The sequence below is a fragment of the Moschus berezovskii genome, chromosome 20 (assembly GCF_049115385.1).
Source record: "Moschus berezovskii isolate FMDL1 chromosome 20, NW_MosBer_1.0, whole genome shotgun sequence".
NCBI lineage: Eukaryota > Metazoa > Chordata > Mammalia > Artiodactyla > Moschidae > Moschus > Moschus berezovskii.
Window position 1 is genome coordinate 30,840,208 of NC_142479.1, and position 22,679 is coordinate 30,862,886.

Below are 22,679 nucleotides of genomic sequence, written 5' to 3' on the forward strand. Positions count from 1 at the left end.
AACCAACAAGTGTTGGTGAGGATGTGGAGAAACTGGAACATCTGTACACTGCTAACGAGAATATCAAATGGAAAACAGTATGAATTTCCTCTAAAAAAATAAAAATAGAATTACAACATGATCAGCAATTCCACTTCTGGGTATATACTCAAAAAAAGGGAAAGTAGGATTCAAACAGATCTGTAGATACCCATGTTTGTATGTAGCTCTTAAGTCCCTTGGACAGCAAGAAGATCAAACCAGTCAATCCTAAGGAAAAACAATGCTGAATATTCATTGGAAGGACTGATGCCAAAGCTCCAATACTTTAGCCACATGATGCAAAGAGCTGACTCGCTGGAAAAGACTGAAGGCAGGAGAAGTGGGTAACAGAGAATGAGATGGTTGTGTAACAGAGCACAACTTTTGAAAGCATAACATAGCCCAAGGACACAACATAAAATGGATTAGAATCAATGGGACCAAGATGGCAGAAAAGACTAGTTCTTGATCCTCAGTCAGCAAGTAAAATGACACACCAAGAGGTGCCATGACAGTTCCAAGGTACTGTTAAAAGACCAAGGAGTGGGTAGTGGCCCAAATCCTGGAAATCTCCACCCCTTCCCAAAAATAGCTGGAATAATCCTCCCACGCAACTGAGCTGAACTGAACTGAATCCTCCCACTCATCAGCATGTGAAGTTACCCAGCCTATAAAACCTAACCACACCAAATTTCAGGGCTGCACTTGCCTTCTGGGATGGCCCACACTCTGTGGAATGTGCTTCTCTCTGTATCTGAATAAATCCACTTCTTACCTATCACTTTGGCTCTCACTGAATTCTTTCTGCAATGAGACATCAAGAACCTGAGCTTCATTAGATCCTGAAACCAGGTACCATGGGTTTTGGCTGGGGTTGAGTCCCAGCCATGGGGATTCAAATCCCAAGCAGGGTTTTAGCTGGGTTTGAGTCCCAGCCACATGGGTTCGAGTCCCAGTATGTGGTAAACAGTTTCAGTTGGATGTCATCACTGATTCAATGGACATGAGTTTGAGCGAACTCTGGGAGATGGTGAAGGAGAGGGAAGCCTGGCGTGCTGCAGTCCATGGGGTCGCACAGGGTCAACTGAACAACACGTTCATATCAGTATTCATGACAGCTAAAACACGGAAGGAACACAAGTGTCCACTGACAGATGAAAGAATAAGTAAAATATGATATATACAAACAATGGAATATTATTCAGCCTTAGAAAGAAATGAAATTCTCCAGTATGCTACAACATGAATGAATTTTAGAGACATTATGCTAAGTGAAGTAAACCAGTCAGAAAAAGACAAATACTGTATGACTCCACTTAGACAAGGTACTTAAGGTAGTCAATATCAAAAACCAGAAAGTATAATGGTGGTTGCCAGGAGCTGGAGGGAAAGGAGAATGTTAAATTATTGTTTGATAGGTATAGAATTTCAGTTTTATAAGACAGAAAGTTTCAGGGATGGATGGTAGTAATGGCTGCACAACAATGTTAACGTTAAAAAAAAAAAACTATATACATAAAAGGGCACATAATGTAAATTTACACATTTTTCAAAATCTGAGATCAGGGAAGAATTCTAACAAACATTTATTGAATATCCACTACGTACCAGATGAGCCGTGGCGCTCAGATGGTAAAGAATCTGCCCAAAATGCGGGAGACCTGAGTTCAATCCCTTGGTCAAGAAGATCCCCTGGAGTAAGAAACAGCAACCCACTCCAGTATGCTTCCCTGGAGAATTCCATGGACAGAGAAGCCTGGTGGTCTACTGTCCACGTGGTCACAAAGAGTCAGACACAACTGATCGACTAACACTTTCACTTTTCATGTACCAAATAGAAGCGTAGGTGCTATAAATACAAGATATATAAATGTACCCTCCAAGTACCAATAATTGTGAAATTATTTCCTAATCTCTCCTCTATTCTCTCTTCTTGGGCAATCTTGTGTATACATTGACTATCCTGCTGATTACTACTATGATGATTAATAATGACTAAGATTGCCCCAAGAGTCCCATTCCTTGGTGGACACAGCCTGTATAATACTCTTCCTTAAGAGTGAAGACTTGCAAATATAAAGGGATATCTCTTTCATAACTATTACATGTCATGGCACAAGGGACTATGCAGATGCAATTAAGGTCCCTAATACTTTGGCCACCTCATGAGACGAGTTGACTCACTGGAAAAGACTCTGATGCTGGGAAAGGTTGGGGGCGGGAGGAGAAGGGGACGACGGAGAATGAGATGGCTGGATGGCATCACCGATTCTGTGGACATGAGTTTGAGTGAACTCCGGGAGTTGGTGATGGACAGGGAGGCCTGGCGTGCTGTGATTCATGGGGTCGCGGAGAGTCGGACACGACTGAGCGACTGAACTGAACTGAATAAGTTGACAATCAAAAAGGGTATTATCCTGGATGAACCTGTCCTAAACAAGGAAACCATAAAAGAGATTTGAAGTAAAAACACTTTCTGTTGGCCTTGAAGAAACAAACTACCATGCTGTGGAGCAGGCAACATGGCAGGAATCAGCAACAGGACTCTCAGAGCAGGACTCACTCAGTCCTACAACTATAAGAACCTAAATTCTATCAACAACCAGTGTGAGCTTGGAAGAGGAGCCCAAGTCTCAGATGAGATAACAGCCCTGATCAATACCCTGACTTCAGCCTGGTGAAAACCTAAGCAGAGAACCCAACTAACCAATGCCCAGACTCCTGACCCACAGAAATTGAGAGAATAATTTTGAATTGTTTTAAGCCACTGTATTTCCAGTAGTTTGTTACACAGTAATAGAAAACTATCATAACTACAAAATCTGAATATTCAAATGTGTCATCCAAGTGCCTATTTGGTTTTCCCACATGGGTTTCTTGTAGGCACTTCAAAGTCAGTGCTTCTAAAATGTAATTCATAATCTTCCTACCATGCTTCCTATCTTAGTAAACACAATACACCAAGTTTCTCAAATCTGAGATCTGAGACTCCTCTCTGACACTTCCTTTATTCCCTTCCTTTCATCCTCATTTAGTCAGTCAGATTGTTAAAAGTGAGAATAATAACTGGACATACACAACTCAACTCTATCCTTCTTTACTTGGGAACAGGCTTGTTACAGAGTACAAGAATTTTCCTTTATATCATCATTCCAAGAGTTGACTGGGGACTCCCTTTGCAGATGGGAGTAACCAATACTGCCTGCCACTGAGTTGGGGTGGTGGTGGTGGTAGTGTGTGCATGTTCAATCATGTCCAACTCTTTGTGACCCCATGAACTGTGGCCCACCAGGCTCCTCTGTCCATGGGACTTTCCAGGCAAGAATACTGGAGTGGGTTGCCATTTCCTACTCCCAGAGATCTTTCCAACCCAGGGACCGAATCATAGTCTCCTGTGTCTCCTGCACTGCAGGCAGGTTCTTTATCACCGAGCCAATGGGGAAGCCTAATTCTGAGATTTAGAAAGCAAGCTCCTTGAGTCGCCAACCTCACACTGTGAATACAGACATACATTTACACACAAACATTTATATATTTCATAAACAGTTTGGTCTCTACCCTTCCTCTTCTATTTCTCAAGTTGCTCAGAAAACAAGGAGGGAAGAAAAGTGTATTCATGCCCCCAGGGCTCTCACACCAACACTAAAATCTAGGTAGAAGAAAAAACAAGATTAGGAGTACTAAGTGACCAAGATCAGTCTATCAGATAAGGTCGTCAGGAAGAGTTGTCCGCAGACATTTGGACATTTGACATTTGGACAGAGACCTAAATGAAGAGCACTGGGAAGACCCATGCAAAGATCTAAATAGCATTCAAGGCAGCAGAGGCAGGTAAAATGGAGCTATTGTTGGAACAAATGTGGCATGTTCAAAGCCTAGCAAAGAGGCCATTGTGGCTAAACCAAAAGGAACAAAAGAAGAAAATACAGAGGATGAGGTCAAAGAGGAGGAGGAACAGGTCTGATTATGAAAAGCCTTGTGGGCCATTTTAAAAGCTTTGAATTTATTTTGAGTTTGATGGTGTGGTAGATTATATTTTCCAAAATACTGAGAGGTCATGGTATCTCTCAACCCACATACTCTCCTGCAATAAAACTTTGCCATTCCCACATCAAAAAGTCTAATCTTTTCATTTTCTTTCAACTAGGCAGATTTTATGACTGTCCTGACCAATAAAATATGGCAGAAGGGACACTCTGCCAGTTGTAGGCACAGCCTTAATTGGTTTGACAAGTTTTTCTTTCCCTCCTCCTTGGAAGCCAGCTGCCATGTAAAAAGTGTGATTATTCTGAGACCACCATGCTGTGAAAAACCCAGGTCACATGGAGAGATTCTAAAGAATGAGATGCCATGTGGAGAGAGACACTAAGAAGCAATGTACTGAAGAAGTTGTATTGGGAGGGATTCTCCATCCCCAGCCAACACTTTGTGAAATACAGTTGAACCCATCATGAATTCCTGACTTCCAAATTGTGAGCTACAATTTTTTATAAAAGGCATTTTAAGCTATAAAGCTTTAGAGTACTTTGCTATGCAGCAATAGATAATGAAAAAGAGGGAAAGAAGATATTTAAGGGATGTAAACAAGGGAGCAACATGATCTATGTTTTCTAAAGAGTCTTCTTGGTGCTGGAGTTAGAAGATAGCCTAGGCAAGAGAAAATGGTAGCTTAAATTAGGCTAATAAAAGTAGAAGAGAAGTAGTGAGAAGACATTATAATAGATTTGGAAGATGGGGGCGAGTTTAAAATGGTAAATTGATTCTGAAGGTCACTTGAAAGAAAAAATTTGTGAGAATACCAAATAACTTTCTGAAAAATAAGAATCGGAGGAGATTTACATTATCAGGTACTTTAAACATACTATTGAGCTCTTTAACAAAAGCAAAGTATCAAAAACATAAACTAATTATAATCATAGAACAGAATTAATATGTACACAGAAAGTTAACATGATAAAAGTTAATATTTCAAATCAGTGTTAAAAGAAAGGCTTATCGATAGAATATTACCACATTAACTGGCTATCTAAAATTAAAAAAACTTATACCAAATTTTAAAATACTTGTGTGTGTATGAGAGATAGAGAAAGAGAGAAACAGAGAAAGGAGAGAGAGATTAAGAACCTAATACTAAAAAAAAAAAAAAAAAAGCCATAAAACTACTAGGAAAAATACTAAATAATCATCTCATAATATTTGGATAGAACAGGTTTTTCCTAAATAAGAAAATCCAGAAGCCATTAAGAAAAAACCACCAATATATTTACCTACAGGAAAACACTGAAATTCTGCTTTTAAAAGAAAAGACACTACTGACAAAGAAAAAGACAACAGGAAGTAAAAGAACATGCAACAACTAGCCACTAAAATGCTTCAGTTCAGTTCAGTCGCTCAGTCGTGTCCGACTCTGCGACCCCATGAATCACAGCACGCCAGGCCTCCCTGTCCATCACCAACTCCCGGAGTTCACTCAAACTCATGTCCACAGAGTTGGTGATGCCATCCAGCCATCTCATTCTCTGTCGTCCCCTTCTCCTTCCGCCCCCAATCCCTCCCAGCATCAGAGTCTTTTCCAGTGAGTCAACTCGTCGCATGAGGTGGCCAAAGTATTGCAGTTTCAGCTTTAGCATCAGTCCTTCCAATGAACACCCAGGAAAAGGCTTACATACTAATATAGTATAAGACTGTACTACATATAAATTAATAAGACTATTCAATGAAAAAAACCAAAGAAATGTGAAGCAATCATAGAAGATGAGTAGTCAATACAGATACAAAAATTTGTGTTCATTTCACTAATAATTTTAAAAGTGCAAAATAAAATGAAACTATTTTTGTGACTCTACATTTTCTAAAAGTTACATACTACTGGAACACATAATAAAGAAATGACTATGACTAGTGTGGGTGTACTTTTTAAAAAATTTTTTAAAGATAAATTGTATTTGAGAGGTAAAAATGAGTTAATTTTTTCCTTTCTTTTACTTTTTGAGTTTCTCTTACTTTTAATTGGCAAGTATCACTTTCCCAATTGGGAAAAAAGTAAACTCTTTTTTTGAACACTTCATGCTACCTTATATAAAATGTTGGATATTGCTGAAGAAATGTAAAGGGTCTAAACTACATGAAAAAAATAATAACCTTTTAATATGATCTGTATTAAACTGTTAGCTACTTAAGATAGAAGATTTCAACAAGAGGATTTAGAAGGCATAACATTAAGCATAGTACTGTGAACAATAGATAATTTGTTCCTAGTTGCACTCAGAAAATTCTTCAAAAGGTCATAGGCTAAAACCTTTGCCTCTGTGTACATTTTAACCACTTAGGGCCCTCAGACCATGATGCGGTTGGGGTTGACATTAGAATTCACTTAATGTAAGTCAACTAAATGAGAAAAGGCAAAGAAAAAATCACACTGGGGGAAAAGCACCTAGAAAAGAATCATGCTAGGAAAAAAAAAGATAAATTCGCTCTAGATACCAAGTAACAAACATAGATCAGGAAAATCTATCAAACATTTATACTGATTATATTAACATATTTCCCAAAGTGGACTCTGCACCACTGAGATATAATATGACTTTATATGGTACCTAATAAATCTTAAAATTTTTAAGTTCCACATTCACTTTGAATGTGAAAGTATTAGTCACTCAGTCATGTCCAAATCTTTGCGACCCCATGGACTATAGCCTGCCAGGCTCCTTTGTCCATAGGATTCTCCAGGCAAGAATACTGGAGTGGGTTGCCATTTCCTTCTCCAGGGGATCGTCCCAACCCAGGGATCAAACAGATTCTTTACTGCTGAGCCACCAGGGAGGGGTATTCACTTTAACGTGTGATATAAAATATATAATTAGCACTACGTTCACAAAGACACTATTCCTTTGATAAGGCTAAGTGAACAAGGTAAGCCAATTTAAAGTTAACCTAAGAAATGGCAACCCACTCCAGTACTCTTGCCTGGAGAATCCCAGGGACAGAGGAGCCTGGTGGGCTGCTGTCCATGGGGTCGCAGAGAGTCAGACACGACTGAAGCGACTTAGCAGCAGTAAAAAAAGGACACAAGATAGGGCTAAACTAATAGTACATAAATGATTAATAAAGGTAGGAAAATACTGTAATAATTAACTGTTTTTTTTAAGTGGACATTATAAGACTATATGGCCACTTGGGAGCAAGGAGATTAACATGGAGCTAAACCAATTTAGGACTTCCCTGGTGGCTCAGACAGTAAAGCACCTGCCTACAATGTGGAAGAATTGGGTTCAATCCCTGGGTCGGGAAGATCTCCTGGAGAAGGAAATGGCAACCCACTCCATGATTCTTGCCTGGAAGATACCATAGGGGAAGGAGCCTGGTAGGCTATACTCCATGGGGCCACAAAGAGTCACGACTGGGCGACTTCACTTTCACCTTCAAACCAATTTTACCAAGAAGTGAGTTCCAAATCATCCTTCCCCCTAAGCACTTTTGGCTTCCCTGGTAGCTCAGCCGGTAAAGAATCTGCCTGCAGAGCACATCTGGGTTCAATCCCTGGGTCAGGAAGAGACCCTGGAGAAGGAAATGGCAACACACAGAGGAGCCCGGTGGGCTACAGTTCATGGGTTCACAAAAAGTCGGACACAACTGAGCTACTAAACCATCAAACACTTGTGGCTTTCGGTTTCTTCCTCCTTTCCTACTATTCTGAACTTACAGACTACCCAAGTATTTCCATACATAGAAGTCTCTGATTCACAAATAAAGAACCTCTTTATACCAGTAGTTCCAAATACTAACAAAGTTCCCAAAGCAGATTCCCAAATGCCCTTTCCAGATTCTCCAGATCTACTACCAAGGCAGGGGAAGATTTACTTCTGTCAAACATAAACTTGGATTACACTGTTCCCATAAAATATGCTGGCTCTTCTTTTCCCTTCCACTCCCTTCCCTTCAGTAAATAATTCAGTACGAAAGCCATTAGAAGGGGTAGAGCAAGGCAGGCATCTCTGTCTGGGGGAGAAGCAGGAGTCTGAGCAGGATGAGTAAGGGATTCCTGTAGGGGAAATGGAGCATAAGCAGGGTGAAGAGGGTGTCCACCTGCAGAAGGCAGCCCAGCAGAGGGCGTCAGAGCATGAATGGAGAAAGGCAAGCTTTATCAAGAGGGTAGCCAGGCATAGGATATTAGCATCTAAACAGAGTGAGAAGGGTGAGAGCAGGCCACAGAGGACGTCAGAGCTGCGATGGGATGGGGGGTGGGGGTGGGGGATAAGAAGGATAGCCCAAAGCTGGGTTTTAAAGCCTGAGTGAGACAAAGAGACCAGAGTGCGGACTAGCAAGGGGTGCTGGACACTGGTGCTGGGTTTCTACTTGATAAGAGAGGAAGTGTTCTAGCGCAGTCTGAGCGGGGTGAGAAGGATGACCACAGAGGGAAGCAGCATAGGGTAGGCAATATGAGCTTGAGCAAGGAAACCAGAGCATCCACATAAAGTGAGGGTGGGGGTTGAAAATAAGGGGTGTAGGACCCCAAGGAGAGTGAGAAGGGCATCTGTGCTTGGGAGCAAATGGTGATAGAGAATGACAGTGATGGGAGATTGGTTACATAAAAGGGGAATAATCAAAGAAGTAGGTATATTAAAAATAATGAAAGCCAAGTTTCTATCGGAGAAAGAAATTACAAAGAAAGAAAGGGAGAAAACTACAAAAAGCCTTCATGTTGAAATAAAATTAGAGGCAACAGAAACAGACTTTTCAATAGAGAGACAGATGGAAATAAACATTGATATAAATATACATACACACACAAACACCCAGAATGTGTGGATAGGAACTTATCTATTCCCTAACTCCACCCACTAAGAAAACTCAGAAACAATGAAAACTCACTAGTAATGAGTCTACCTAGCCCCTCTATCTTGGTTTCTAAGGAACCATTCTCCTCTAAAAGGAACCAGGGCTCCTTAGGGAAACAGCTGATGATTCCAGCTCTGAAACACAAGGAAGATCCAAAGAAGTCTGGAACATCGTGTTATTTTAGAAAGAAAGGAAATGCTCAAAGAATGATGGAGACATGTCAAAAGGACACAGAAGCCAGACTAAGGAGGCTTTCGCTGGCCAAATCTGTAATAATGTGAGCAATAATGATAAACCTATTATCATCCACTGGATAAGAGAAACAATCAGTTTGTACTCACAGGAATCCTTGAATAAACTAAAAGCTTGATGAAGAATGAGCTATTTACAGTTTCTAAGCACACCCATACAGTGTGTGTGTGTTTATAAGGGCAAAGAGTAACTTTATAATGAAGAAGCTTGGCTCATCATCTTAATCAAGTTATCAAAGTTAGCATCGTCAACAGCTACACCATCTAAACTGTGTCATTTGATGGACATAAGGGTACAGCATTGCATCTGATTCCTATAAAGTATGTATAATATAGTTAACATGAGGAAATGCTAACAAATCCAAACTGAGGAACAGTCTACAAAAATTAACCAGATGATGTTTCAGAGTGAAAGAGACAAAAGAGATACAACAACTAACTGTAACATGATTCTGGATTGGATCCTTCTGATATAAAGGGGATTACTGGGAAAAATATAAAATTCAAATGGGGCCTCAGAATTAGGTGGTAGTATTAAGGCATCAATGTTGATTTCCTGATTTGGATAGGTATATTGTGGGTAGTGCAGTAACATTTTAATTTGCAGGAAAGGCAGTGAAGTATTCAGGGGTGACAGGACATAATCAGCAACTTACACTTAAATGGTTCAAGATAAAGACTCTTTGGGTTTTACTCATAGTTTTTCTCTAAGCTTATGACTGCTTCAAGATTTTGAAAAAAGATTTAAAATCTGACTGAGCTCTGATTCAATACAGGCTAAACTTCAGGTTTGGAAGGGGCAGGAGGAGAATCCAATACATTTACAACAGCATTTCCATAAGGAACAAATATCTGATTTTCACACAGACTTACAAGGGTCCGCATATAAACTAGTCACAGGCTGAGGACTCTACTGCCCCTAGTAATAATTCAGCTTTCTGAAATCTGATGCTCAAACTCAGGATTTAGGAAAGAAAAGTACGTCTGAAACCTACAAAATAATTTTGTTCCTAAACTCAAACAAAAATCTCCTGGCTCTTAATTCATAGAGAAGGCCCATGTTCCCCATCCATAAGTGCTAAAGTCCAGCAATCATTATTTAATGAAAGATATAACTAATAACTACATACAGGTAAAGTCAAATATGTCTATAAATAATTCCTCTTATTTACTTTATTCACTTTTCTTTGAAGACTTAAAATCACAGAATTAGTATTATTATTATTATACACGAGGAAAATCATAAATTTCTCTACAGCTGGAAAAATCGAACTAAGAATTAAATCACACATAACATGTCACTGGAAAAGACTCTGATGCTGGGAAAGGTTGGGGGCGGGAGGAGAAGGGGACGACAGAGAATGAGATGGCTGGATGGCATCACCGACTCTGTGGACATGAGTTTCAGTGAACTCCGGGAGTTGGTGATGGACAGGGAGGCCTGGCGTGCTGTGATTCATGGGGTTGCGGAGAGTCGGACACGACTGAGCGACTGAACTGAACATGTCCCAACACACCCCAATTTGTGACGGGCCTTTCCCAATGTGCATTTCCTCTACACATTAATCAGGCCTCCTCTAGGCAGGAGGATATAATAATCAACCTTTGAGAAAAACGGTCCCTTTCTTCTGACACCAGCACTGTAATTTTAAGATTAAGATTTCTTTCTCATCCTATATAGAGGGTCGCACTGACCTGAAGGCTCACTCTGTACACGGATACCTGACCAAAACATCTCTGATGAACTTTATGTATATGATCCATAATCCTGTCTCAAAAATGTGTAATACTACATCTCCAGCTCTTAACCTATTCAGTTTAGTCGCTCAATCATATCCGACTCTTTGCGACCCCATGGACTGCAGCATGCCAGGCTTCCCTGTCCTTCACCATCTCCCTGAGCTTGCTCAAACTCATGTCCATTGAGTCGGTGATGCCATCCAACCATCTCATCCTCTGTCATTCCCTTCTCCTCCTGCCCTCAATCTTTCCCAACATGTCTTTTCAAATGAGTCAGCTCTTCGCATCAGGTGGCCAAAGTATTGGAGTTTCAGCTTCAGCATCAGTCCTTCCAATGAGTATTCAGGACTGATTTCCTTTAGGATGGACTGGTTGGATCTCCTTGCAGTCCAAGAGACTCTCAAGAGTCTTCTCTAACACCACAGTTCAAAAGCAACAATTCTTTGGCGTTCAGCTTTCTTTACAGTCCAATTCTCACATCCATACATGACTACTGGAAATACCATAGCCTTGCCTAGACAGACCTTTGTTGGCAAAGTAACGTCTCTGCTTTTTAATATGCTGTCTGCTGCTGCTGCGAAGTTGCTTCAGTCGTGTCTGACTCTGTGCGACCCCATGGACGGCAGCCCACCAGGCTCCCCCGTCCCCGGGATTCTCCAGGCAAGAACACTGGAGTGGGTTGCCATTTCCTTCTCCAATGCGTGAAAGTGAAAAGTGAAAGTGAGGTTGCTCAGTCGTGTCAGACTGAGTGACCCCATGGACTGCAGCCTACCAGGCTCCTCCATCCATGGGATTTTCTAGGCAAGAGTACTGGAGTGGCTTGCCATTGCCTTCTCCGAATATGCTGTCCAGGTTGGTCATAACTTTTCTCCCAAGGTGTGAGCGTCTTTTAATTTCATGGCTGCAGTCACCATCTCCAGTGATTTTGGAGCCCAAAAAAATAAAGTCTCTCACTGTTTCCACTGTTTCCCCAACTATTTGTCATGAAGTGATGGGACTGGATGTCATGATCTTAGTTTTCTGAATGTTGAGCTTTAAGCCAACTTTTTCACTCTCCTCTTTCACTTTTATCAAGAACCTCTTTAGTAGTTCTTTGCTTTCTGCCATAAGGGTGATATCATCTGCATATCTGAGGTTATTGATATTTCTCCCAGCAATCTTGATTCCAGCTTGTGCTTCATCCAGCCCAGAGTTTCTCATGTAAGTTACATACTCTGCGTGTAAGTTAAATACGTAGGGTAACATACAGCCTTGACATACTCCTTTCCCTATTTGGAACCAGTCTGTTGTTCCAAGTCCAGTTCTAACTGTTGCTTCCTGACCTGCATACAGATTTCTTAACCAGTAGAACCTCAAAAAGCTTCTAAGTGTCTGTCTCCCGGGTTATAATTCTCAGTTGGCTTGAATAAAATTTTCTTTTGTTCTCTGCTTGATTGCTAACTGAATTTTCATCTATATGCATTATTACAACAGACTAAGATGTATAATCTAATGGGAACTACAATCTAAAAGTATCTAATCCAATATTCTCTAGCATCCCCAACTTTTAAAAAATTTTTATTTATTTTTGGCTGCACTGGGTCTTCATTGCTGCTCTTGGGCTTTCTCTTGTTGTGGAGAGTGAAGGCTACTCTCCAGTTGTGGTGTGCAGGTTTCTCATTGCAGAGGATTCTCCTGTTGCAAAGCAGGGGCTCTAGGGCCCATGGGCTCAGTAGTTGTGGTGCACGGGCTTATTTTCCCTGTAGCATGTGGAATCTTCCTGGACCATGGACTGAACTCACGTTCCCCTGCATTGCAAGACGGATTCTTAACCACTGGACCACCAGGGAAATCCCTCTAGTACCCCCAACTTTAAGTTGAAAGTAGAAAACATTGAGCTATTATTTTCTGATTAAATCTGAAAAATACACAAAGTACAAGCAAAGTGGGGAAAGTGAAAAAAAGAAAGCAGCGTTAAAAATGCCAAACTAACAAGCTCAAATGTGGGAAATCTCAGCTTACAATAGAAACAATGTACAAATATTAATCAAGTACTGGTTTAATTAACCTATACTTCTAAATATATCTGATATACTGGGCTGGAAGAAGATGATTCCACTGATTGAGTTTGGGGCAGTCAGTGTCTGAAATGGTTCCCAAGGAGCCACACCCCCTGACATTCACACCTCCTACATTCCTACCAGTGTTGGTCATTCTAACCACTAGAATACAGCAGACATAATAATGTCTCTCTTCTGGTATTATTAATAAGTTATCAACGATGGAGGATTTCATCTCCAACTGCCTTGTTTTATCCATCCCTCACGTCCCCCAATCTCCACTTCTTCATTGCTTGCTCTATAGGAAGCCAAAAGCCATGTCATGAGGACACTCAGGAAGCCTACAGAGAGGTCCACATGGCAAAGAACTAAGGTCTCCTGCCAACAATCAGGGGGGTGAACTTAGAAGCACATCCTCCCGCCAGTATTTCAGATGCCTGCAAGTGCAGCCAACCACTTACCTGCAACCTCGAGAGACACTGAACCAGAGGCACTGAGGCACCCAGCTAAGTCACTCTCACAGTCCTGACTGACAGAAACTATGAGATAATAAATGTCTGTTGTTTTAAGCTGCTAAGTTTTGAGGTAATTTGTTTTGCAGCAATAGATAACAAATGCACTGTATAAGTGTTGGAGGGTTAAAGAGCACCAATCACAGTTCCCCAAGAGAAAAAAAACTAAAGACTTTGTCCTAACAGATCACTGCAGGCTAGAGAAAAGGTATATGAAAAGGAGAATATTTAAATTCTAACCAAAAGACCACTCCCAATTTCCCTGAAGGAGCACAACCAAACAAATGCCTTAGTAAAGAAAAAAGTAGAGTATTTCTTGTACATGAAATCCCACATCGTTCCTAGCTTCTAAGTTACCTGGAATTTCTAGTACCCATTTCAGATTTTTTTTTTAAGACTAAGTAAGTAGTGTGAGAGTTGGACTGTGAAGAAGGCTGATCGCCGAAGAATTGATGCTTTTGAACTGTGGTGTTGGAGAAGACTCTTGAGAGTCCCTTGGACTGCAAGGAGATCCAACCAGTCCATCCTAAAGGAGATCAGTCCTGGGTGTTCACTGGAAGGACTGATGATAAAGCTGAAACGCCAATACTTTGGCCACCTCATGCGACGAGTTGACTCACTAGAAAAGACTCTGATGCTGGGAGGGATTGGGGGTGGGAGGAGACGGGGACGACAGAGAATGAGATGGCTGGATGGCATCACCGACTCGATGGACATAAAATTGAGTGAACTCCGGGAGTTGGTGATGGACAGGGAGGCCTGGTGTGCTGTGATTCATGGGGTCGCAGGGTCGGACACGACTGAGCGACTGAACTGAAATACTTTCTATATGTCAAACACTATGCTGGGTGCTAGAGATAAAAACATTAAGAAGTTAAGCATGATCTTTGCCTTAGCAATACTTTTCAAACAGCAACATTTCTATACTGTGAGGGAAATTTTTAGTAATAAAAGATTCTATGGACATATTGTCTTATTGTACCATTAACACAAAACTTTTACTTTTATAAATTAAATGCTAACAATCAAATTTTTTTTATAATCCAATATATCAATATTCTATAAACAATAGAATTACTAGTTAACACTTATCGGGCACAAGTACCAGGCACTAAATATATTCTACACTTCATTTAATCTCACAATTATTTTTATTAATCTCACAATTATTTTTATCCTGATTAAGATCTTTAGCCTCTTTCTTTGCCACTCTCTCATTTCCCCACCACTTTCCTCATTCATACTTTCAAAGGTATCATCCCTGAACCCCAGAGCAGGTGTCCCATATATGAATGCTCTATGAGCCTCCAAAAACTATAATTAAACAACTTATTATAATTAAACAACTAAATGATAAGTTGTTTAATATCCATCCTTATGTAAGAATGCAAGTCCCATGGGAGCAGAGAAGTCTCTTTCTTATAACCTGTTATTCCCTGGGATTAAAACTTTTAAAAGACAATTAATAGGGCTTCCCTGGTGGCTCAGTGGATAAGAATCCACCTGCTAACTCAGGAGACACAGGTTTGATCCCTGGTCCAGGAAGATTCCACATGCCACAGAGCAACTAAGTCCGTGGGCTACAACTTCTGAGTCTACTCTCTAGTGTCTGAGAGCCACAACGACTGAGCCCGTGTGCTGCAACTACTGAAGCCCATGTGCCTAGAGCTCATGCTCCACAACAAAAGAAGCCACTGCAATGAGAATCCCACGCACTGCACCTACAGAGTAGCCTCTGCTCTCCACAACTACAGCAAGTCCATACACCACAACAGAGACCCAATGCAAACAAAAATAAATACTTTTAAAAGACAATTAATAAATGCTTACTGAATAAAAGAATGAACTAGTGTGTTAACACTCCTGTCTCCCTTAGCAACAACCTCTTTATTACTTAAGGCAGTGTTGTTCAAATTATGGTCCAAGAACAACAGGTGATTCCTGCTAGCCCATTACCCAGTCAACAGATAGTTAAGGGACTTCAGAGGAAAACCCAATTAACCATTTCCTTCATCTATATTTTACAAATTTGAACCATAAAATAATATTGCCACAATAATCCTATTACTTTCTAGTTGAATGAAAAGCTCTACACCATAAACCACCAGACCCCTTCATCTGGCTGTCAGAATCCCGGAACCAGACATATATCTTCCCAGATAAGCAACTGGGCAGTATTTCTCTGGAGAAACTGGATGCCCAAAGAAAACACTTACATTTGGAGGGCTTCCAACAATGAGCTAGTTTGCCACCAACTCACCCTACAGTAAAGATGATATGCATGAGCTTCCAATTGTCTCACATTTAAGAATAAATATTTAAAGTGGGAACAGACAACCTAGAATCACCAGACACAAAGAAGCCTTGCTAGCAAGAAAGAAAGGGGATCAAGTAAACACACACAAATTAATTCTTAGGGGAAAAAAAACAAAAGAGGAATGAGAAGAAAATTTCATACACAAAGATAATCATTGACATCCTAAAAGATTTCAAAGGATCTTTAAAATTTAAAAATAGAGAGCAATTTTAAAAAAAGAGAGCAAGCAAGAATAAAAAAGGACATTGGGAAGTTAAATATGAGAGCATGTCATGAGTCCCCAAGACTAATCCCAGTTTCAGCAGTATGCTAAAAGGACTCACAGGACTTGACACAGACTCACAGGACTTGACACAGTCACATTCACAGCTGTGATTTATTACAGCAGAAGGACACAAAGCAAAAACAATAAAAGGAAAAGGTATAAAGTCCAGAGGAAATCAGACGCAAGCTTCCAAGAGACTTCTCCCAGTGGAGTCAGACAGAGCAGGCTAAATTGCTCCAGCAATGGGTTGTAACTACATATGTAAAATATTGTCTACCAGGGAAGTTCATTAGAGACCCAGTGCTCACGGTTTTTACTGGGGGTACCTTCTGCCTACTCATACTAAATTACAAACACTCAAATGGAAAGCAGGTGTTCAGCATAAATCTTGTTTTGAACAGTTTAAGCACAGTGAATCACTCTTATTGAGGAATGGTGGGAACCCTTCCAAACCCAAGGTACCAGATACCAGCCTAGGGCCAACCTTGAATCAGACCTTTCTAAGGATAATAGTTCTCAGGCTTGCTATGTTAACTCTGTACAAACAGAAAAAATAAAAAGGTAAAGAGTTGGAAGATATAGTCAAGATATATCCAAGATTCTCTAGGAAATAAGAGAAAACATGAGAGGAAAACAGTTTTTTAAAAATCACATGATCAATTCCAAAATGTGAGAAAAGGAGGGAGGAAAAAAGAAATGAACATGAAAGAAAGAAATTACCAAAGAAATATCTCAGATCTGAAGAACATGAGTCTCCAAACTGAAAAAGACCCATTAGGTATCCAGCTATATTATTACTGAACTGCACAATAGCAAGGACTAAGGAAAAAAATCCCAAGGACTTCCAGAAAATAAAAAATTTAAAAAGTAGCTCACAACATTATAAGAACCAGAATGTCATTAGATTCAGCAATAATTTCCGTGATAAACCAGAAGACAATGAAGAAATGATTTCCAAATTCTGAGAAAATTTATTTTCTTTCTAGAACTTAATATTCAGATAAATTATCAAATAATAAAAAGGCAGGATAAAGGTATTCTCAAACATTCAGGATCTCAAAATTGATCTCTTCTTCACCTTTTTATTCAGCAAGATGTGGAAGATGTGCTACAAACTAATGGGATCCACAAAACAGGGAAACCAACATAGGAAAGGGGCATGGGAATATCCAAAAGGAAAATGAAGGAAGAATCTCAGGCTGAGAGCTATACACCTGGCCCAACAAGCAGTCAATCCTAAACCAGAGAATGGGAGGAAGTCCTCTGGAAAAACAATTTCAGTGGATAGATTAATAGATTTCACTGTGTGAAAAACAGTACTGAAAGCATGTTAATAATATGAACAATGAACAACAGGTAAACCAAAAACACTAGGGCTTCCCTGATGGCCCAGACGGTAAAGAATCCACCTACAACGTGAAAGAACTGGGTTCGATCCCTCGGATGGGATGATCCCCTGAAGAAGGGCATGGCAAGCCACTCCATTCTTCTTGCCTAGAGAATCCCCACGGATAGAGGAGCTACTGTCCATGGGGTAACAAGGAGTCAGATATGAGCGACTAAGCACAGCACACAGCACTGGTAGAGCTCCAAGAAGATAGTTAAATGATATATTTAACATACTGAAAGAAAAACAAATGCCTAGAATTCTATACATCTAATAAAACTATCATTCAAGAACAAGGGGGATAACAGCAATTACCACAAGAAACTCTCATCAAAGGAAATTCTTAAAAATATGCTTCAAGCAGGAAAAAAGTGAACCCAGAAAGTCTGAGATAAAAGAAAAAAGGAAAGTTGAACAAATAACAGCCACATAATAAAATGACAAGTGATTCCAAATATATAGGTAATCACAATGACTACCAATGGTCCAAACTTTCCACTTAGAAGGAAAAATATTCAGACTGGTTACATATGTGCTGTTTATAAGAGATGGACTAACATAAGGGGAAAAAAAGATGAGTGATCAAAGAATGGGAAAAAATTTACCAAGCAAAAATAAAACAAAACAAAACTAGAGCAAAGGAAGACAAAAAGCACTAAAAATAAAGAGGATTGCTACATAATTGTAAAGTGAAAGAGGAGAGTGAAAAAGCTGGCTTAAAGCTCAACATTCAAAAAACTAAGATCATGGCATCTGGTCCCATCACTTCATGACAAATAGATGGGGAAACAATGGAAACAGTGAGAGACTTTATTTTCCTGGGCTCCAAAATCACTGCAGATGGTGACTGCAGTCATGAAATTAAAAGACGCTTGCTCCTTGGAAGAAAAGTTATGACCAACCTAGACAGCATATTAAAAAGCAGAAACATTACTTTAACAACAAAGGTCCACCTGGTCAAAACTATGGTTTTTCCAGTAGTCACGTATGGATGTGAGAGTTGGCGTATAAAGAAAGCTGAGTGCCGAAGAATTCATGCTTTTGACTGTGGTGTTGGAGAAGTCCAAGAGTCCCTTGGACTACAAGGAGATCAAACCAGTCAATCCTAAAGGAAATCAGTCCTGATACTCATTGGAAGGACTGATGTGAAGCTGAAACTCCAATACTTTGGCCACCTGAAGCAAAGAACTGACTCATTGGAAAAGACCCCAGTGCTGGGAAAGATTGAAGGCAGGAGAAGGGGACGACAGAGGATGAGATGGTTGAATGGCATCACTGACTCAATGGACACGACTGTGAGCAAGCTCCTGGAGTTAGTGACTGTCACAGAAGTCTGGCATGCTGCAGTCCATGGTCCTGCAAATAGACATGACTGATCAACTGAACTGAAGATTCAAAATTTAAAAATTCAAGATTCAAATCACTTCAGTTCAGTTCAGTCGCTCAGTCGTGTCCAACTCTTTGCGACCCCAGACAATATCATTTTAAAATTCCTATGTGCCTAATAACACACACACAGAACTGACACATAATACAAGAAAGTTATAGAGTCCTTCTGCAAAAGAACTAGCTAGTAAAGAACTGAGGCCTCTAGCCATCAGCTGTGTAAATGACCAGGTCAGAAGTAAATCTTCCAGGTCCAGTCAAGCTTTCAGATGACTGCAGTACAGCAAAGAGCTTGACTACAACTTCATGAAAGACTGTGAGCTAGAAATATCTACCTAAGCTGCTACTGGATTTCTAACACACAGAAATGTTATGAGATAATAAATGCTTGTGGTCCAAAGTTGCTACATTTCGGGGAATTTGTTACACAGCAATAAATAACTATTATAATGCTCAAATTCATAAAGCAAACTTCAAACTTGAAAGTACTGGTATCATACAAACCATATTTACTGGCCATAGGACATTAAGATAGAAATTAACAACCAGAAGAAAACTAGGAAATGTCAAGAAACACTCTGGATGAGTGAGCTATAACTAAAACAGCATTTAATAAATAATTAATAATACATTTTATTTTTAATTTTAAATTGAGATTTTTTTTCTAAAATTATTGCTCAAGAAACTCCATTGATTTTTTTCTTTTAAATAGCCAAATGCCTAGGTTTCATTAGCCCAATCCTAACGGGAGATACTTTGCTCCCTCAAGCAAATTTGGCCTGATTCTTATTCTCAATTATTGGGAAGTAAATTACTTCTTTGATGTCTTGTGCTTTATCTTACGGTGTTAGTCACTTACTAGTGTCCAACTCTTTGCGACCCCATGAATGGCAACCTGCCAGGTTCTTCTGTCAATGGGATTGTCCAGGCCAGAAAAAGAGATGAAAATTCTGCATAATAGCCATATTTGTTAAATTTTTAAATTTTTTCCAAAAAACTTTAAGTAAAATTACCTTCAAAAAGACTGCCCAAAATATGCTAAGAGTCAGAGCTTAGCACACTTATTTGGCCTTAGGTTAGATATACCTAAGAATGCATGTTACATATAGCACAGTATGCAATTTCTGTAGACTTTTACAGTATTGATTAACTCTCACATCTGAAACCTAAAGATGAAAAGAACACTTCAAAAATCCCTATCAAAATGAAATAGAGGAAACTGGTAAAAAACAAAATAGATTTTTTAAGTATGTGAATTATTTGGGAAATTGTTACTGACAAACCTGGAGTATGGACCATGTGTTAAACAGAACAGTATTGTTATCAAAGTTAAATCTTCTGACTTCAATAATTGTACTACAGTTAGGCAAGAGAAGTCCGTACTTATTAAGACACTGAAGTATTTAGAAATAAAGGAACATGATGCCTACAACTTACTGTCAGATGCTGCCTCTGCATACAAAAGAAAAAAAGAATATACGTGTGTATCTTTATATTATATACACACAAATACACAGACACATATGGATAAAAAGAGAGAGTAAATAATAAAACATACAGAGAGCAAAATATAAACAGCCAGTTGTTGTGGTTGTTCAGTTGCTAAGTCATGTCTGACTGCAACCCCATGAACTGCAGCAAACCAGGCTTCCCTATCCTTCACTATCTTCTGGAGTTTGCTCAAACTCATGTCCACAGACCCAGTGATGTTATCTAACTATCTCATCTGGGTAAAGACTACATGGGACTTTTTATACTACTGTTGCAACTTTTCTGTAAGTTTTAAATTATTCAAAATTCTAAAAGTGCATAGGTAACACTGGCAGCCCCAGAATTCCAATGTAGTGTTTATGTTTACGTACCAGAACAATTTGCCTCCAGGTCATCATTTTAGCTAGTACTTAAATTATATTCACTTGTAAAAATTATTTTCCTAATACAATTATTTTAAGCCATCAACCAAATTTCTAAATCAACCCATTTTTCTAGTTATATGATGCATGCAGTTGGTGTTAAAAATGAAGACAGACATCCAAACAGAGTCCAAATAGGCACAGATAAATGTTTAAGATGTTAACCTCTGGTGGTCAAATTTTTAAAGAACATAATAACAAAATGTTAATGACTTTGTTAACTCATTATGGATATGAGTTTGAGAAAGCTCCAGGAGTTGGTGATGGACAGGGAAACCTGTCATGTTTCCACGGGGTCACAAAGAGTTGGACACGACTGAGCAACTGAACTGATTAACAAAATATTCTTCTATAATTCACAAATTATAAATTTTAATAAATTTTAAATTGTGTAAGATAAGTCAGAACAGTCTGTGAAGAATCCAATCCAGGTTTCACCTCTTTCCTGAGGCTAAGAAAAGATTTTTTGAATGGCAACAATTCTGTGTGTTGATTATAATAGAACATTTAAAATAATCCTAAACTCATTCCAGGGAAGGAGAGGCTTTTCAAATAACAGATTTCAAGAACTTGGCACTGTGCAGAGCTTACTACTTAGTTCAAACCAGAAGCCTGAGCTCTTTAGTCATGTAGCCATTTGTTACTACCAGGCTGAATGAAAGAGAATTTCATTCATAAAAATAGAAAGCAAAAGATCAAAATAAACTTGGAATCATCATGAAGAGGCAAAGAGGAGGGTCATTCTACTAGCTACTGTAATTCATCTGAGTTACCTAGGAGATAAAGGACTACTGATACATAAGGACAGGGAGGACACTGTCTGGAAGCCCAAGGATTTTCTGATATATCTCTTATACATGTGTAATAGTAAAAGTTAATGGAAAATACACACACACAAAGTAACATGTGAAGAATAGGGAGGAAGATTTGGGTTATCTCACCAGCTGAGGTCCTGTATGAGGGCAAAGGAAACATGGAAAGAAAAGTAGAAGAAACTAGTTATAAAGATGAATTTACAATCATTGAACTAGTTAACAAAAGCAAAATCTACAGCAGTTACATATATATTCTTTTCTTACTACAGAAGATTTTGCATGAATGTATAAACCAATTTCTTCTCTCTTCTTCTTCTCAATATGTTATACAAATTTTATTAGTAAAATTTAACTGGCTCAGTGGTAAAGAATCCAGCTGCCAATGCAGGAGACGTGGGTTCGATCCCTAGATCAGGAAGATCCCCTGAAGAAGGAAATGGCAACCAACTCCAGTATTCCTGCCTGGGAAATCCCATGAACAGAGCCTGGGAGGCTATACTCCATGGGGTCGCAGAAGAGTCGGACACAACTTAGTAACTAAACAACAACAAACAACTTTACAATTCAGTCTTTCAGTTCAGTTGCTCAGTCGTGTCTGACTCTGCGACTCCCTAGACTGCAGCATGTCAGGCTTCCCTGTCCATCACCACTCCCAGAGTTTGCTCAAACGCATGTCCATCGAGTCGATAATGCCATCCAACCATCTCATCCTGTCGTCCCCTTCTCCCACCCTCAATCTTTCCCAGCATTGTGGTCTTTTCCAGTGAGTCGGTTCTTCACATCAGGTGGCCAAAGTATTGAAGCTTCAGCATCAGTCCTTCCAATGAACACCCAGGACTGATCTCCTTTAGAATGGACTGGTTGGATCTCCTTGCAGTCCAAGGGACTCTCAACAGTCTTCTCCAACAGTTCAAAAGCATCAATTCTTCAACGTTCAGTTTTCTTTATAGTCCAAATCTCACATCCATACATGACTACTGGAAAAACCATAGCTTTGACTAGACGAACCTTTTGTTGGCAAAGTAATGTCTCTTTTCTAATATGCTATCTAGGTTAGTCATAGCTTTTCTTCCAAGGAGCTAGCATCTTTTAATTTCATGGCTGTAGTTAACATCTGCAGTGATTTTGGAACCCAGGAAAATAAAGTCTCTCACTGTTTTCACTGTTTCCCCATCCATCTGTCATGAAGTGATGG

General features: G+C 39.6%; 1 protein-coding gene across 8 annotated transcripts in view; it reads right to left on the reverse strand.

The window, feature by feature from the left end:
• The window catches only part of NF1 (neurofibromin 1), a 252,176-nt gene that overhangs the window by 208,356 nt on the left and 21,141 nt on the right, over positions 1 to 22,679 (reverse strand). The gene's annotated exons all lie outside the window — the stretch shown is intronic.